We start from the raw sequence: 19,437 nt of genomic DNA, 5'->3' as shown, positions 1-19,437 counted from the left end.
TGGCGTCCCACATGGCACAACTAGAAGGACCTAAAGCTGGAATATACAACTATGCACTGGGGGGCTTTGGGAGAAGAAAAACGAAGAGGAAGATTGGCAACAGATGTTAGCTCAAGTGCCGGTCTTTAAAAAAATAAAAATAAAAAAGTCGACGGCCTTGGGAGGGCACACGCCTGATTTCAATGGAATCCAGTGGGGAAAGGGATCTGCTTTGCATACATTTGTTTCTCAGGCCCCTTTCTGGCCCACCTTTCTGTTATGAAAGCAGAGACTCACCCTGTGTTCCCATCCGTGCTCATCCAACGGGGAACCTCCGTAAATGATGCTGTTCCCCTCAATGTTCAGGCCCTGATCAGGGGGACTCTGGGTCGTGGTCCGGGGAGGCAAGTTATCTCTGGCAGGTTCTGTGGGTCAGGAATTCAGGGCTGCAGAGGGGGCCGTCCAGCAGCCAGGAGCCATTTCCACAAGGGGGCTCCAGCAGATACCAGGCCCTAAGCACTGGCTCCCCCTGGGCCAAATCAACCCCGCGCAGGATTCTCTGCTTCAGTCGCCATCACGCTTTGCGAAGGCAGCCGAGGCGGGAGCCTGCCCAGGTCGGGCACGCAGAGCCAGGGCGCGCCGCCTGGGATCAGAGGCCCAGCCTTGGGGGCGGCCCTGCCAGTGCCAGGGCTCGCAGAGTGATCTGAGCGAGCCAGGCGATTTCTCTCAAGTAAGCTCCTCAGACTATCTCCAGAAACCTCAAAGATTACAGCGCCCACACAATGGGAGCAAAGCGGCTTCCGATAATGCACAGACAATCGGGGAGCCGGAGGCCGGGGTTGCGCTCACCTGGCCGGGCTTGGCGGCGCCCGGGCGCACGGACGCGTCGCTCCACCCGAAAGCAAAGGGCCTGCGCACGTCGCTTGGGCCGGGAGGGCGCCGCCCTCGGTGGGACAAGGGCCAGGCCGGCGCAGCACGGAGGACGCAGCCATGTGGGTGTGACACCAAGGCGAAAGGCGCTCCCAGACGATGCCCCTTGTTCTCCAGGCAGCTTTCCGCTAAGTGGCGTCGAGTAATCTGCATGACATTTCAATAAAATAAATGAATTATGACCGAGTTTTTGTTTTATTTTCATAAAATAAAGTCTTCCTTTCCCGTACTATTGAGATAATCCAGCTTCCTGTCTGCTGAGCGGCCAGCTGCCTCCCGGGAAATCCTTGGGTCTGGCTGTGCGAATAAACCGCAGCGTCGCCCCACTGGCTTTCCTCCACCGGCCTTCCTGGGGGGAAGCTCCAGAAGCTCTCCCTAGAAGGGGCTGGGGACAGTGGGCCAGTCAGAAGGAGCTGGAGGGTGAGGGGCTTCTGTTAAAGCTGTATTTGCAAAGTAAGCACACTGCTTGCTAAGGTTTTATGCTGCAACTTTTTTTGTGTGTGTGAGGAAGATTAGCCCTGAGCTAACATCTGCTGCCAATCCCCTTCTTTTTGCTAAGGAAGACTGGCCCTGAGTTAACATCGTGCCCATCTTCCTCTACTTTACATGTGGGACGCCTAGCACAGCATGGCTTGATGAGCAGTGCCATGTCCGCACCTGGGATCCAACCAGTGAACCCCGGGCCGCTAAAGCGGAACATGCGCACTTAACTGCTGTGCCACCAGGCCGGCCCCTATGCTACAACTTTTTAGAAAGGTAATCTTTTCTAAAATTCATATAAGACAGAAGAAATGTCAATAGGTGGTATTAGGGAACCGCATCAACGTCACCATATTTGTTGTTATTGCTGCAGAACAAATTACTTCGAAACTTAGTGGCTTAAGACAGCAGCAAACATTTCCTGTCTCACAGTTTCTATGGGTCAAGGATTTGGGAGTGCCTTGCTGGACAGTTCTAGCTTGGGTTCCCTCATGGGGTTATGGTCGCATGAGCCTTGACTGGGGCTGGAGGATCCCCTTCCAAGATGGCTCACTTACACCACCGTTGGCAAGGAGGCCTCAGTTCCCCCACATGTGGGCACTCCACAGGCCACTGGAGTGTCCTCTTGACTAAGGAGCAGACTTCCTCCAGAGAGAATGATCCAAGAAGCAGAGCAGAAGCCACACACACCATCATGTCCTCAATGTCCTGTTGGTTGCCCAGCCCAGCATTTGTCAATATGGTACGGGACTACACAAAGGTATGAATATGGGTAGGTGGGATCATTGACGGCCATCTTGGAGACAGGCTACCACAAATGATTGTCATTAATATTGTTTGGTAGGGGTTTTTTGACGGTCTGGAGGAGAGTACTATATGGCAAAAGCCACCATTTCTTATGTGTCTTTCTAATCAATACGAACTATGGTCAGTGACCTTTAATGGTATCCATGTCATAGCCAAGTGAGCCATCTGTCCAACAAACATGGACTCAGGGCCCTCTCAGGGCCAGCCCCCTTCCAGGTTGGGGAATAGAGCAGTGGTCGAGAGGGACAAGGTCCCCCTCTTGAGTCCCTGACCTTCTGGAGAGGGAGGACCACAGGAGACAGTGGATGGCAGTTAGAGCTATAATGCTACAGAAGGGACAGCAGGCAGTCAACTGGGGGACTCAGGGAGGACACTAAGCCCGGGGTACCGTGGCTGGAGCCTGCACATATTAGTCCTCCCCAAACCGGAAATCTGAAGTGACCCAGGCATTGCAATAAGGGGACTGCAAGCCAACCCTTTCAGCAGAACAGCCTGGTCACAATGCACTCCTGACACTACTACACCCCCCATGGAGCACCCCTCGTCTGTACAGCACTCTGCATCCCAGGATGCGAGATCTGCAGGGAGGGACTTGTATGTCTTGTTCACCCCTGTATCCCTGGTGCCTGAGGAAAGACTAGCATATACTGGTATTCATTAATGACTATCGTTAATAAGTATTTAATAGTTATCAGCCTTGTCGTTGTGCCTAAGTGTTTTAGGTTTAATGGAAGTCACCCTTAACATTCATAAATAAAGGTGACTCAAGGTGTCAGTCCGTGTACGGTGGAACGTTGGCACAGAGGCCCACAGGTTGCCAGAGAGGGTGGCAAGAGCAAACTCTGTGTCTGAGTGGGTGCCCCCGGAGCCTGGCTCTTCCTGGGGCTCTCCAGCCTCCTCCTCAGCTCCTGCCGGCATCGTCTCTGCTCAGCTGCTGGCCTGAGTGGATGGGAACTCCAGATCTTCTTCAGAGCATCTCTAACACCAGGTGCCTGGCGCCACAGACTCGGACAGCAGGTTTGCAGCACCCAGAGAGGCTCAGAAGTAGCAGCATGGCGTCTCAAGTGGCCTGAGAGGGAATTCTGAGACATTCTGGTTCTTGAAAGTCGCTGGGACCCAGCCAGGCACTCCCCATTTTATTGGGCTTCTTGCTCCCTCTTCCCAATGGCCAGCTTCTACTCACTCCCACACCCTTCCTGGACTCCCTTTCCCATAGCCAATGTCAGTAAGATGCTCATCCACTCCAGGCCTCGGCGGGTGGGGTTCCAAAGCTCGAACCAACACCTTACTTTCCACCTGGTCAGATTTTTAACCTTGGTGCCCACCCTTCTAAATGGAGGGAAGCAGCGAGTATAAAGGTTTGCTCTATTCCCATAATGAATTATGCAACACCTCCTCCCCTTTAGAAGACGCATGCACCCTAGTCAAATTTTCTGGGGTTTTTTAAATAGCAATTTTTCATTCCTGCTATACATAGATATACATACACGCCCACAAGACTGCTGATGAAAACTAAGAAAATATCATCTCGAGAAAACAAACAAATCTGAAGGTTTTTTCGAAATCTGTTGGTGTTTTATATACTGCCACTCTGCAGAACAGTTTGATGTTCCTGCGTGATTTGAGAGGATTTCTGAGACTGTCTGGTCTCAGATGGCTGTTCGTGGGAGAGGCCGCACGCCTGAGTGAGTCCCAGCCACTTCGTGGAGAGGTGGACTGAGGGAGAAGTACAGAGGGCATCTAGAACGATTTGCACCGTTTCAAACAGAAATGTAACATCTTTCATCCTCTGCAGAGTCGGGAGCTAAATTCACACCTTTTTTTCCTTCCCATCACTTAAAATCAAATTCTCGCCCTTAATACTTCCTTTCAGAGCTGCACCAAAAATGATATCTTCTCATGCATGTAAATTACCCAAAGTGGATGAGAATCAGCCCACTGGAGTGTGCTAAAGCCTTAACCCGACTGCATTTAGAGCTGCTAAGCCCCGCATAAAGCAAAGGTGTCTTTTTATTTTAGAAGACACTTAGGACAGTTCACGTCGTCCTGCACAGATGCACTGAAATCCACTGCGGGGCGAACTATAAAGAGAGCATATGCTCCCCGTATCCGTTCCTGAGCCAGGTGGGAGGCCGGGTTCCGACGTGGGACCGAGGTGAACGGTGGCATCTGTCGCCCCTGCACACACCTGTTTGGGCACTGGTCTAACGCCCTCCTTCGCTGCTCTTCTGTGCAAACTGATGAGTTTTGATGGAAACCTCGGCTCTAGCGTGGCTTCCAGTACAGACCACACGGATACTCAACAGTTACTTGGTGGAGGAAGAGATGAAGCTTAAAACAGGACACCTTATTCTAAACACAGAGGTGGCACACATTCATCCTCCTGATGACTCCTCCTTAGAGAAAAAGCCGTGAAAGTAGCCTGTCCTGTAACGAATGTCCTCTAACCACGGTCTGAGCGCAGGCAGCATCTCGGGCCTCCTGCGGAGCTCAGGACATGAGTGGAAGATAACGCTAGGGGGTGCTGGAGATCAGGAAATCCAGGAACCACTGCGTGAGCTCGGGGTGCAGTCGGGATTTTAATCTAACAGACCAAGCATTTCGCTCTGTGAGAGCTGTAACTGACAGTGACCTCTGTCCTCACCATTTCTGCTCTGATGAAATTATTCTGTACATGCCCAGTTTGATACATTCCTGTACACTGTGAATGCACGGAATTTCAAGGCTAGCTATAGGTTGCAGAACCCAGGTCTGGGTGATAAACACCCAGCATCTAAACACTCTGTGCTCTTACCGTTTTCAGCCCGACACAGGCAGAAGTCCCACTCGTCTACTTCAGGCCTTTCCCAGGGGGCGTCGGATTTGGAGACACTCTCTTAACCTGGGTCCTTCCCAAAAGCAGAGTCTGAGAAAAGGACCTGCGCAGAGGTAGCTTATTTGAGAGGTGGTCCCAGGAACAGGGATGAGGAGCCTGAGAAGGTGACACAGAGCAGGAGGAAAAGCCGCTACAAGGATGCGTGGTCAAGTCTTGTCGGTCACTGCTGAGGGCAGCCAGGCCTCAACCCCGGGGGACGTCTGAGCAGTGTCTAGAAGGCCTCTCAGAATTTTCGGCCAGCGCACTGGCCGAGAGTTCCCAGGGAGGTCAATCTCCTGCACCGCGAGGCTCGCACGTCGGGTGCGTGCTGATGGGCTCCTCCAGCCGCCCCGTGCCGCAGCACAGGGGAGCCCTGGGGCCGAAAGCAGAAAACACGCAGGACGCCAGGTGTTCTCCTTAGGAAGAGGGAGCTCGGGATGCTGGGCCCATGCATAGCTACCACGGCCACTCCTTCACGGGACTGTTTACTGACCAAGCAGTGGGCGGCTGATGCTGGCTTACATCCATAGCATAAAGCGTCTTGTCGACCTCGTCCTCCCCTGCAGAAGATGCCTTCTGGTGGGCCTTAACATAAGTCTGAAGATGGGTGCCATGGTGCCCATTTCCCCAGGTCAGTAGTTCTGATTTCCCCTTTGCCTTAGACTTCACTATGGCTCAGCTTGGCAGTGACTGACGCTGTCTTTAAAATTTTGGTATTTTACTCATCATGAAGTTTTTGCATTAAATTTGGCTTTTTAAACACTGTATTAACGTACTATTTGTCTTGACTACAGATACATTTTCCACCCAAAGTGAACGCCGCCCCCATCCTAGTCCTGAGGCAGCAGCTTGCTTCGGTTCACCTGGACAGATTGAGCCCGTCCATCCGTGAGCCAGGTCTAAGTTCTCTCCTCCTCCGTCAGCTAGTCATAGGGACCCCTCCCCGTCCCACCACATGCCCATAAGACCATATCTTAGTCCGTTCCGGCTGCTATGACAAAATGCCAGAGACCGAGACCGGGGCTTATAAACAACAAACATTTATTTCTCACAGTTCTGGGGGCTGGGAAGTCTCGGGACACGGTGCTGGCAGATTCGGTGTCTGGTGACAGCCATGCCCCAGGTTGCTGACCGCCGGCTTCTCCATGTGTCCTCACATGGTAGAAAGAGCGAGGGAGTTCTCGGGGTCTTCTTTCACTAATCCCATTCATGAGGGCTCCACCCTCATGATCTCATCATCTCCCAAAGTCCTCCCCTCCCAATACCACCACCTTAGGGGTTAAGATTTTAACATAAGAATGTTAGGGCAGCCGAGCAGTCAGACCACAGCAGGCCATACGTGTGAGCCGAGAGCTGAGGGACAAGTGTCATTGCATCAGACATAGATGGTGGGCATCTAGGCCACCTGCTCACTTAACTGACATGTTCCCACCCGACTTCCTTGGGCCTGATCCCAGAGCATCATTTTCATTGCAAGACAGATTGCTGGTGTGCTGTCCCAATCCATGCCCTGACAATGCCCACCTCATCTCGGACAATAGCCACTGCTCCCTGTGAGCAGGCGCCAAGCCTCTGCCAGGACCCAGTCTCACCCCAGGAGCTGGTTTTCAAACTGAGAGTAGTTCTCTGTAGCAGAAGGAATGGCCTCACCCCAGGATGCTGGAGGTCTGCACTGTGACGCTCCTGCTGGGGCTTGCCGTCCTTATCCATATCGTGGACACTGCGTCTGTCACCATTCTCCGCTGGCTCGTACAACCTGAATGGAAGAGGGGATTGTCGTAAAGCCCTCTCTTGCTCTAGACTCCTTCAAGACTGGTGGTTTCCACGTCATCTGGCAATTTCTCCAAGGATTGGAGAAATATCACCAAGCACGCTGCTCGGAAGTCCCAGGGACACCCAGCACTGTGCTTCTTTCTTGGGAGCAGGTGATGCAATGTTGCTGCGGCTTGTGCCGTACCTTAGCAGGGATGTCCTGGCATATCCCACACCAGTGGAACCCCTGAAAACCTTACCAATGTGGCAGCCCCATGAACACTTCTACCTCTGGCATGTGTGTGTCTTCTTATGGGGACATCCAGTGCTTGCCGCTGCCTGCCCCAGGTCCACGGGCATCACGTCATTACGGGCAGCACTGTGCTGTTCTGACTCTTGTGACGGACAGCACGTGTGCAGGCAGAGTGTGCTCAGAAGTGCAGGAGGGACATTTGTTATTATCGCTTATAAAGGCGTGCTAGGAAAAAATTCAGAAAGTCCTAGTAAAATTCTTTCTGCACCACTAAAGTCTAAGCGTAACAAAGCAAGCCGAGGTGTGTGAGGGGAAAGAATGAGATAGCAGTATGTCACCGAGGTGTCATTTTACCCATGATACTCTCAGTCTTAGTTTAATAAAGCCATTTTGAGGTCGGGGTCGATGTAGGGTTGCTCTCCGGTTTCTGGCCCCCACACAGTCCCTGGCACATGGCGAGGGGTCAGTCAGTGCTGGTTGACAGACAGGTGAGTGCATGAGTGGATTTCCTCTCCCTGGAACTTCTCCCAAGATATCAGTCAAGTTGCCCACGTGAAGCAGTTTCCCACAGGGTCAAAGCAGCAACTTACGGTGAAATTTGAATACCATCTGTAGGTTAGATAGCAGTACTATATCGGGTTATTTCCTGATTTTGATAATTGAACTGTGGTCATATAAGAGAATGTCCTTGTTTTTAGGAAAATATGCACAGAAATATTTAGGAAGAAAGGGGAATTACATCTGCAACTTAATCTCAAATGTTTCAGGAAAGAAATACATGTCTGTATTTCTATCTATCTATCAGTCAGGGGAGAATGATAAAACAAATGCGGTCACTTCATGTGGAGTATCTGAGTGAAGGATGCATAGGAGTTCTTTGTCCTATTTTTGTAACTTTTTTGCAAATTTGAGATAATTTCAAAATAAAAGTTAGAAATAAATACATTAATAATTTTAATTAGTAATTTGATCAGTCATAAGTTAGTCAGTTTCATTAAAATTAAAAGGAAAAAACAAACAACAAATCTCACGCCATAAAGGTGGATGTGGGATATCTTCGTTCACTGAGAACCAGAAGTGAGCAAAAAGCCCCAAACAGAGTCCACTTAAAATAGGTACAAAATATGCTTTGGTTAGTCTCTTCAGAACTGAACCTATCAACTATTGAAAATAAGTTTATTTTCAATATTTTACTGAATTAAACTAAAATTTAGGTTATAATCACCTCTATGCTCTATATCTTAGACAAAGAATGAATCAACTATTTTTTATTTGTAACTTTTATATTTAATTTTATTATACATTTATTTTATTATATTTTATTTATAACATTTATATTTTTATTTACAACTTTTATTTTTAGGGGGAGAATGCTTTTCTGGCAGAAGTATATGGTGACATGATATGGCATCCTCTACTTATTACTTCCAGAGGATCATCACAAAAAGATCATTTTTCTAAAAATATACGAGGCTTCAACTATTTAATATTCAAATATTTCTCTTTTGACCTCCTATCACATCAAAAATCCTTGTCGATTTTCTTTCTTTGGATTGTTATCTGGTCTAACTCGGCCGGATGATCAGAGGTTTTCATGTGATCCCAGCAACTCTCCAGCGTCATTTTCATCAACTTCATGAAATCCTGCATCTGTGTCAGGATTTCCAACTGCACTGAACACATGATTTGCATGCCATCTTCATTTTACTGGTGGAAATTTGGAACATGCTACAGTCAGACCAAGATACTGACAGGTTGGGTAGGAGCGATATTGGTGTTCAGAAGAAGTTTGAGTGATGCGTGTGCTAAGGGAATTTCTGCTTCCCTAGTGATGTGTAAGGTGTGGGACCTGGGACGCGGAGGGCCTGCACCCTTCTAGGCAGACTGTGGAACTGCGGAGCAGGCTTTTCTCCTGAAGAGTTGGTGGCAAGCTTAGCATTCACCCGGCTTCCTAGTTCTAACTGGAATCAAGGCCCCCTGCGGCGTGCGGGCCTCTGTTCTTTATTGGGGGGTGGGAGAGAGACTGAGACACTTGGGAAAGGCCAGCGGCTCTCCGATCTAAAGGTCCTAATGGTGTAGTCAAAATCCTCCTGTTTGGTTCCTGGGTGTTCCTCAAATGCTAACACTCAAAGCAACGAGTGTTAGGTGAAGGTCGGAGCCTTTTAAAAAGTAGTTTTAAAAAGAGGGAGGAGACTGGCCCTGTTGCCTAGTGGTTAGGTTCAGCACACTCTGCTTTGGCCACCCAGGTTCAGCTCCTGGGCACAGACCTACACGGCTCTATTAGTAGCCATGCTGTGCTGACGGCCCACATACTGAAAATAGAGGAAGATTGGCAGGGATGTTAGCTCAGGGCGAATCTTCCTCAGCACACACACACACAAAGGAGGGGGTGGGAGGGATGAACAGGCTGAGCACAGAAGACTTTCAGGGCAGTGCAAACACTCTGCGTGATACCATAATGGGGGATACGTGTCGTTACACATTTGTCCAAACCCATAGAATGTCCGCCACCAGGAGTGAACCCTAATGTAAACTAGGGACGGGGTGATGATGACGTGTCAATGTAGGTCCATGCACTGTAACAAATGTACCACCTGGTGGGGGGTGTTGATGATGGGGGAGGCTATGCATGGGGGGGGCAGGGGGCACATGGGAAATCTCTGTACCTTCCCTTTATATTTTGTTGTGAACCTAAAGCTGCTCTAAAAAATTTGTCTTAAAAAAAGGAAGAGTTTTTTTAAGTCATTTTAATACTTGAAATTGGAGACAATAATTCTAGCCACCATTTACCGCAAGTTTGCCAGCTCTGGGCTGTACGCTTTATGTCTGTAACCACTTCTCTGTGGCATCTCATCTCATAGATGTAAAAGTAAAATTACTTCATTTTAACAAGCGTGCCTCCAGCTATTCGATGTTGAATTTCCCCTTTCCCATCCCTTGGGGGTTGTCTATGGGGACAGAAAGTCAACATCACCTTGGCCCCTCTGTACCTAAAGATGCCCTCGAGGGGCAATCTGGGATCCCTTTGGCCTGCCCAGGGGCCGTCTTCTGATCTACGAGTCCATCCCAGGCTCTCTGCCCTCCCCATCCCCCATGTCCCTTTCCCTGTGCCTGGGGACCTGCTGAGGTCCCCATTCTCAGAGGGCTGCAGGGAGCCAGGGGGGCATATACCCCGTCATCTCTTCCCAGGCCTGCTCCACCACGGTCTCCTCCAGCCCCCTGCTCAGGACACTCCAGTGTCCTCTCTCTTTAGACCAGATTCTGCCCCATCGCTGTACCCACATAGGCCCCTGGGCTCCCAGGAACACGCGCCAAGCTCTGGAGGGCCCTCCAGCTAGCTTCCTCTGCTTGGCCTGCAGGCTGTGAGCTCATCAGGCTCCCAGATGGGAACAAGGTGCCGTCCCCTCCTCCTGCCGGCCCCCCAGTCTCCACGGGTGACTCACTCTGTAGGAGTTTGGAAGGGGTGGGAGAAGCATCTCTCTGCCTCCGCTACAGGAAGCGTGAGCTCTGCACTCGCACCAGGCTGATGACTGCAAGCTCAGCACCGTGAGCCCAGGCTTCACTGCCCCGGGCCAAGGTCCCCTGGGCAGCAAGAAAAGAACTGTGTCACAGACCAGGGCCCTCTCATCTGCGTGGTCAGTGTCCTTTCTCCTCAACACAGACCTGCCTGAGGGCCAAACCTTCTTTGCCTTTTGAGCAAGGGGACCTCTGGGTTACAGGATGCTTAACGGCTTCTAACGAGTCTCCATGGTCCACAGTAACACTGAAGTAGTCCCAGGCGCAACTGGGCCACGCTGGCTGCGGGCCCGCCCTCGCCTGTGCCCCTCCTGACTGGCCCCTCTTTCTTGTTACATTACGCAGGGGGGCACCTGCAGGTGCGGCCTCAGGGCAGGCTCACGCGCTCGTGGTTAAGCTCCAGGAGGTCGCTCTTCAGAAGCCCCGAGTGTGGACAGGAGGGTCCTCTCGCTGCCACCCCTCGCTCCTTGTGCAGAGGCGGAAACCAAGCTCAGATGGGGAAGACTTCCCGGTCACACTGCTGGTTAAGTTGCCCTGCTAAGCCATTAACAAGGCCAGTTTGACCCCCACCTGCTCGTCTTTCCCCCTCCCACACTCTCTCCAGGTGCCCATCTGCACACAATCAGCACCATCTGGGTGCAGATTTCAAGGTGTCCAGCCAGAGGGGGCCACTCTGGGACCCGGCCATGTGGCTGCTGATCTGCTCTGGGGCCCAGCCCTGCCTCTCTGAGCCCTCTGGGGACCTGGGTGTATAGAGACAAGCACCACCCCTGTCGTTAGGCCATCTTGCCTAATATATACTTTCATTTAGGGGCAAAGAAGGTCTCTTTTCATTATTTTGCTTCAAAGCGACCAAGATCAACTTTAGGCTGCTGCAATGAGTTGCTAGAGGAACACCCTTTGATCAAAACACCTCCACCCTCAAGCCAGGTCTGATGAGCTGCCTAAAACCCCGCTATCTATGCAGGTCCTTTCATGTCAGACTCAGGAGCTCCCCATGGTCCCAGTTAAAGACAAGGGTGTGGCCTGGATGGGGCCATATGGTCACCCGCTGGCCCCTAAGGGCCCAGTAGCCCAGGAGGTATATTTGCTGAGATGCCCACCTCATGCAGTACTAAAGGAGCTGGACACAAGAAAGGTGCTTTTGGTGGCACAGAAGGAGGCGGGGGAACTGTCCACGAGAGGTGGAGTGGCTCCGGAGGACAGCCTCGGAGCCTGGGAGGGCTCTCCTGTAGAACCAGGGCGCTGGGCTGACTGCTATGGATTGAGGGTCAGCGACTGGGGTTGGTGGGAGGGTAGGAAGGAGTGGGGCCTCCTTCATCCGTCCTTCCACAGACATTTGTTACCGGCTGTTGGCCCATAGCAAGTCCCTAAAACACTCTGTGCCTCAGTCTCCCGGGCAGGGGGAGGCAGGGGCAGCTGGGGCGGGAGGGTGGGCCAGCCTGCAGGACCCACTGGGCTCACCAGGGCTCGGGGTGCGTCCTGAAGCCTCTGGGAGGCCCTGGGGGAGGGGGTGGTAGTTAAGGCCTACAGGAAAACTAGTCAGATTGCCTTTTAAAATATGGCCGGCTGTGTGAGGAGCCGGGACTGGGGGGTAAAGAATGTGGGGGGAGGTTTGCCGACTGAGCTAATGTTTGTTTCCTCCAAATTCGGATGTTGAAGCCCCAACGCCCAGGGTGTTGGTGTCAGGAGGCGGGGCCTTCGGGAGGTGCTTAGGGTCAGACAGATCACAGGGTGGGGCCCTCACAATGGGGTTAGTGCCCTGATAAGGAGCGGAAGGGGCACCAGACCTGGCTCTCGCTCGCGCGCTCTCTTCTCAGCTGTGTGAAGACACAGCGAGAAGGCGGCATCTGCAGGTCGGGCGGAGGCCTCAGCAGAACCCAGCCGTGCTGGCACCAGCTCTGGGACTTCCAGCCTCCAGAACTGGGGGAATAAATGTCTGCTGTTAAAGCCGCCCAGCCTGTGGGATGTTTGTACGGCAGCCCGAGCCAACTGAGACAGGGGACTAGCTGGGGGTCAGGTCCCGTGCGGGACGAAGGGGTCTTGGAGCACAGTGGCAGCAGTGGGGGCGCAGACAGGGTATGAGGCATTCTGTAGGTGGATCCCCCTGATGGTGGTTTGGACGTGGGCATAGAAGGAAAGGGGCGTCAGGAACGAGCGCGGGTCTCACTCGAGCCGTGGGAAGACGGGGACGCTGGGTTCTGGGGAGGCTGCAGGGGGGTGGAGTTCATTGTGCAGGGCCCGGCTCTGGAGCACTCCAGCCACCAGAGGTCTGGCCAAGCGGGGCCGAGAGGTGAGGGGCAGCCAGAAGGGTGGGGAGTCCTGAGGCTGGCGCAGAGAGGAGCGCCAGAAGAAGGCAGCAGTGGGTCACCCTGGAAAGGCCTTGCCTTCACAGCCTGTTCCTTCACACATTTTCCCAGCCTGCCTCCCCCGACCTGCACTGCCCTCAGGCATGCTTTGCCCTGGGCAAAAGGACCCTCTTGGCTGCCCATATCTGACCGGGAATCATCACCCCCAGACGCTGCAGATTCCTGCTGTGTCCATCCTTCGAGACCCTCCTCAGCAACCCCCGGTTCTTTTCTCTGGATCTCCCAGCCCCTCTGTCCCCTGTTCTGGCTGGCACAAGAGCGGAGTGTGTTCTTGTCTGTTTCCCAGGAGGTGAGCGCCTCACCAACAGGAGTCATGCTGCCTTCTCTTCGGAGTCCTTGGCTCTGAGCAAAGGGTCCGGCAGTGCGTAAACAAGGGAGGAACATTGGGTGCATGACACAATGACTACATGAACGCATGCCGTCAGCGTAGTTAAAAAGCAGCACATGAGATTGGCTGGCAGGGTTAAGTAACCTGAATCATCCTCTGATGGGCAGGACAGCCCAGCCGGGGGAGGCATCCCACCTTTGAAGGTGGTAGCAGCCCGTCCCTTGAGGTGTCCAAGAAGAGGATGCAAGGGCCCCGTTCGGGGGTGGGAGAGTCGTGTAATGGGGGAAGAGCAGATGACACAGCCCCCAGCACAGTCCCCGCTTTGGGGGCCTCCCAGCCCAGGAACGAGGCTGGAAGAATGATGACGCAGAACCAAAGGATTCATAGTCAATTCCAGAGCTGGCACTTCCCTTAATCTGAAAACATTTGCCAACCTATTATGAATGACAATATTTGCAGCTTAAAATGCATACGCTCCGCAGCTCCACGGTGAAGGTGAGCTCCCACCAGACAGCCATCCTGGCTGCTCTCAGAGCAAATGGAGCAGGGAGCTTAGCAGCCTGATTGTTGGCATCTCCATCACGGCACGTCTGCCCCCTGGGCCACTTGGATGACCTGGCTGACGTGCAGGGGGTGCCGTGGGGAGGGTCACAGCCAGAGGGCCTGGTGGACCTGGGCAAGGGGGCCTCCAGCCCCCAACCCCTCCCCCCCCCAGCCCACACACGCCCCTTTCATTGTCAAGTGGTCTCTGGATTGTTTTCCCCTAGGTACCTGTGTGGTTCTTTGGGACATCTTCACAGCCCATCCAGGGTAGGCAAGGCCCTGTGGTATGTATGTGATCATGGCCATCGGCTAAAATGGGCCACCGGGTTTCTGGGGCACTGAAAGTATCCACACATCTCTCTTCCCCAAGGAGTAGACAGATGATCACCCTGAGCTCTGGGTCCACAGAGCACGTCTGCACGGAACACGGGGCAAGGGGAGGCGTGTCTGCGTCAGGGGGTGAGTGGACGGTGGTTTCTAAAACTTGTTTTCATGGCAGTTGCGTCAATTCTCTGTTTTCTAGGCCCTTGACGACAGGCCTGAGCTTATCAGGAGCTCAGTGCTCATACCTCAGGGAATCGGATGTTTCTGGGCAGGAGTTATCAGAATAATTTGGGAGGAGCATCTCCTGGGGCAAGGACAAGGAGGCCGGTCACCTGTGTGGCTGTCCCGGGTCCCAGGGCCTGCAGCCACAGTTTCCCGTCTCAGCCACGTGCTCAGCGAGGCCGGTCTCTGGAGAGTCTGAGCTTCACTCTCCTTCCTTGCACGGTGTCCACCCAGGCTCCCGCCCCACACCAGGCCCTCTCTCACCACTGTTTTGAGCGGGAACCACAGAGAGACGTCCTGTGTCGCAGAGCCCACATGCTGTTGAGTGAGGCAGGTGGCAGGGATAAGAAGATAATTCAGGTAGCGACACAGGCCTGGGAGAAAATAAATCAAGGTCAGAAGCCACAGAGCAGGCAGTCTGGACGGGCCTCCCTGAGGAGGTGATGTCTGTGCTAAGCACCGAATGACCAGAAGGACCCATGCAGGGATCTGGGAGAAGAGCGTCCAGGCAGAGGGAACAGCCCGAGCAAAGGCTCAGAGGACAGAGGCCTGGCTGGAAGGTGGGGCATTCTGGGGTGGCCTGGGGGCCCCTGCCGAGTCTCTCTTGTGGGGCTCTCAACCCACTGTTCACCACCCCTGACAGGGGCTCCCTGAGCAGATGGGGCACCCAGACCCACTCCCATGGGGAACCAGAGGCAGAGGCCGGCCGGCTCCCGAGACCGTCCTGAGAATAAATGCCCACTCATCTTCGTCATTGTTCCTCAGGCAAAGCAGTGGCTATTTAAAGCAAACAAACAATAAACCACAGCAGAGCTGTAGAGTCGCACAGTTATTATTTCTCACCCAGAGCAGCCCCTTTAAATCTCAGCGGGACAGGGCAGGACCCTGGAGTCCTGTCAATTCCCTGACTTCAAGTAAGAATCTGACAGCCCCGGGCTCACCAACAAGCTTGAAAGCGGCCTCTGGTCAGGCCCAGGGGAGACGGAGGGGACAGGGACCAGAAGGATGTCTTCCTTTTTGTCGTTGGTAATTGTAACCTGGCTGGCGTTTTGTGCACACGTTTACAGGACAAAGCCTGCTAAAAAGCTTGAAAGCACCTGAAAGAGAGAGAAAGAGAGAAAAATGATAGATGATAGATAGATAGATGATGGATAGAGAGATTAGATAGAGACAGAAAAATGGGAAGCTGTCTTCCGAAATGAAGAGGCCTCCATCTCTTCATGATGTGCCATGATGGCGCAGCCTGGAGGCGGGTTTTAAGACATCAGCGGGCGGGCAGGGAAAGACCTGGGGGTCACAGAGCCTTGTCCACGCCACTGACATGCATCTCCAGGCCTCTGCTCACTGTCCCTCTCAACACTGACAGCCATGTCCACTTACAAGCCTCAGACTCCTACTGCAAAGAGGGCTTGCATTGTGTTCCCAGGGCCTTCACAGTGTGGACAGGAAGCCAGCTGTCCCATTGCCTAAGAAGCCACCAGGCGCAGGCCCCGCGGCTCTGGGGCCCTCGGCAGTGACAGCTGTGGTGAAGGTAGAAGACGCATGGCTGCGCACAGCAGCAGCCACTGAGCCGGGTCCACGCCGCCTGGAAGCGTCTGTGGTCCTCCGGGCAGAGCCGGGCAGCCGGGCTGGGGTTGCTTTGCAGGTGGACCTACACAGCCCTTAGCCGCCCCGTGTGCACAGCCGTGAAGTGGGGATGCCACTCTGCGCCCGGCCTGCCTCGCCGGGGCCTGTCTGTCACTCAACATTCAACGAAGCCAAGGCGTGTGGAACACCTGACATGTGCCAGCCTCGAGGTCACGGGAGAAAAGGGGGGATGAACGCCTCAAAAAGTGCTCTGGCCTCCCCAGCAACTGGCGGCGGCTGGCTGGCGACACAGGTGCTCCCACCCGGTCACCGTCGGTCTCCTCATCTCCCCTAGGACGTGGGGCCACTTTGAAGGCAGGGACTGAGCATAGTTTGAAAAAGGTGTGTCACCCCCAGAGCCAGCACAGGGCCTAGCACATGCCTCAGTATTGTTTCTCTTGTAAAGGATTGTCAGTGTTACGGGAATACGACGCTGTGAGGGACAGATCTGCTTTGTCTTGCCCAGTGCCTGGTACAGAGCTGTGTTCCTCTGGGGGAGACCAGGGAGGTTCTGGAATAAATGGAGGCTCTGATGTGCCTCCCAGTTCAGCATGAAGGGTGGGCTGGGTCAACACGTGCGCCCAGCAGTGGGTCACCTCTGACCTAGCAGCCTCAGGGCCTCTACTAGACGGAGACTCAGCTCTCCTTCCTTCTCCAGAGAGGCTCGCTCCTGGGGCCCGGCCTTGCCCACTCCCTCCCAGGGAGCTCTAAGGCCACGGTCATCCAGCCGCTCTCAGCCCCATCCCCACAGACTGAGCTCCCAGGTCCCTGGAGGTCACTGCTCTCCAGCCTCCAGTCCAGGTCGCTACCTCTCAAGAAAGGACGGAAGAAGAGCAGACAGTAGAGGGCAGTGAGCCGCATGCCTGGGGCCCCATCCTCTTCTCCGGGCGCCCTTCTCCTGGTGGATTCGGGGGGCCTGGGCCGGGGGGGTCAGTGAGCTCATCTGGCCCTGTCTGGGCCAGGCAGGAGGGGGCCAAAGTTGCACAGTTTGGTCAGGGGGCCCTCAGATTTCTGTTCTGTATTTTTACATTCTGATTATTTCATATACGGCCTTCTGATGGACTCGTTTACTGGGAAGCTAAAGATATTCTTAAATGCCTAAAAATAAAACTGAACTGCTAAAAATTCAGCATTTCTCTCCCTCGCCTCCACCAGCTGGGCCTGTCTGCTTTCACTCCAGCACCATCGGGAGCTGCAAACAAGATCTACAAAAGCGAGCAAGTTTACACGGCCTGATTAGCACCGTCTCTTCCATCTCCCATTTGCCAAAACATTTTGGGGTGTTATTATTATTTTTTTTTAAGATTTTTTTTTTCCTTTTTCTCCCCAAAGCCCCCCGGTATGTAGTTGTATATTCTTCGTTGTGGGTCCTTCTAGTTGTGGCATGTGGTACGCTTCCTCAGCGTGGTTTGATGAGCAGTGCCATGTCCACGCCCAGGATTCAAACCGACGAAACACTGGGCTGCCTGCAGCGGAGCGCGCGAACTTAACCACTCGGCCACGGGGCCAGCCCGCGGGTGTTATTATTGAGACACACTCTTCCTTCTATTCTTCCTTCTTTCCTTCCTTCCTTCTTTCCTCCTTCCTCCCTCCCTCCCCTCCTTTTTTCCCCTAACCCCTTCAGTTTTGTGACTTGTGCTCTTTTATCTCGGAATTGAGGAAAAGTTTTGTCCAAATGCAGGCCTCCGATGTCTTCCCCCTCGGGTCAGCTGCACCTCCTTACTTCAATTATTTTAAGAGGCTCTCCCGGTTTCTCTGAACACCGTGAGGCTCGCCTGAAGGCCAGTTAAGAGGAAACCTGCTAAACCAATAAATCACGTTCACCCTCATTTCCAGAGGAACCTTTGACATAAATACCTGCCATAGAAATAAATCAGATAAATTAATAAGAACTCCTTCTTCCCCCTAAACCAAACAGTGAACAGTAATGGTTATCGGACCAGTTAAAAGAATAAACCTATTAAATAAATAAATTTGCTCTACACCAATTTATGTCACCAATGTGCTTAAGAGGAAACCTTTTAAAGGAGTAGATTTACAGTGCACACACAGATCTCCACTGGGTACGCGTAATTATGCATAAGAAAGGCATTACTTTTAAAGTGGATGAACGGTTGATACTTTTTTGATTTACTGTTAGAAACAGAAAAATGGTAATGGCATGAAATCAGCGTTTGCAAACCCATTTCGGAAGACAGGGAATGCTTGATTTACCTAGGGCACCCATCATGTTCTGTATTTCAGATCGAAGCAGATAAATGGCCAGGCAAATGGATATTTGGGGGGAAATCTATAGCCTTTCTGTCAACTCTGCAAGTTAAATGTTTGGAATGAAAACGCAGAGTCTGTGTGAGGAAGTAGCCGCGACCCATGGGCAGCCTGGCAATGGAAGCGGGCAGAGCCTCCCTGGGACGGGCAGGGTGCACACCTGTGGGCGCCCCAGGCCTTTCCATGGCTCCCGTTGTCTTCGGCTATGAAATCTGCCATCCAACTATTCCTGCCTGCCCCCACACCACCTAAACGCTGCCCCCAACGCTGTTCTCGTTCTGATCTTTCTTCCCCTTAAAAACTCTGCCTGCTTCACCACCCCATCAAAAGAAGAGACAGGGGGCCTCTAAAGTGGCTGGGCACTGACTTCACGGAGCCCACATGGAGCCCTGGGCCCTGGTGTCACTCACTAATCAATACCATGTACAAGCCTTTATTGAATGCCAACTGTGTACGTGCACCGCGCCAGTTGCTGCTTACAGACGCCTACAAGATTTCCGCATTTCTTACAACTCAGTATTTCCCAAGGCAGAAATCAATATCTAGAAATTGGCCAGGATCTCGGGAGCCGCGTCTACACTCAAAGAGAGGGTTGAAACTAGAGCCCAAACCCTGTTTTCTAAACGGCAGCCGTCCCTTCCTGAATTACGGAGCCACTGCAGGAAGTGTTTCATCTGTTTGTTTTACCCTTTTGCACATAGCCGCAGAGGAACGCCGTCAGGCTGCACCGGACCATGGCCCAGATTTCAATCCCAGCTCCGCCAGCCGCTAGCTGGGTCACTTAGTCCTTCTGTGCCTCAGTTTCCGCACCTCCAAAATGCTTATCACCATCCCATAGCCTGTGATGGTTAAAGGAGATCATGATTAAAGCAACTTACCACGTTCGGCGGTCAGTTAACTGTGACGATTACCGTTTTGTTGGTTCTCACCATCAGGGAGACAACAAAAAGTCCTGACGAGGTGACAGGCCAAGTGCCCTGTCCCAGGTGCTCTGAGGACCAGGAGACCAACGCCACAGGCTCTGCAAGAAAGAAAGCAGAAATACGCAGTGGTATCGTTGGTGCTGCAGCTGCTCAGAGAGCGGGTGAGCGTCGAGCCTCAACTTGCGAGTGGAGCAGGACAGGCGGAGAGAGGAGGCCTTCTGGGCAACGGGCACAACCTGGGCAAAGGCCTGGAGGCAGCCTCT

The sequence above is a fragment of the Equus quagga genome, chromosome 13 (assembly GCF_021613505.1).
Source record: "Equus quagga isolate Etosha38 chromosome 13, UCLA_HA_Equagga_1.0, whole genome shotgun sequence".
Taxonomy (NCBI): Eukaryota; Metazoa; Chordata; class Mammalia; order Perissodactyla; family Equidae; genus Equus; species Equus quagga.
This window is presented reverse-complemented; position numbering follows the sequence as displayed.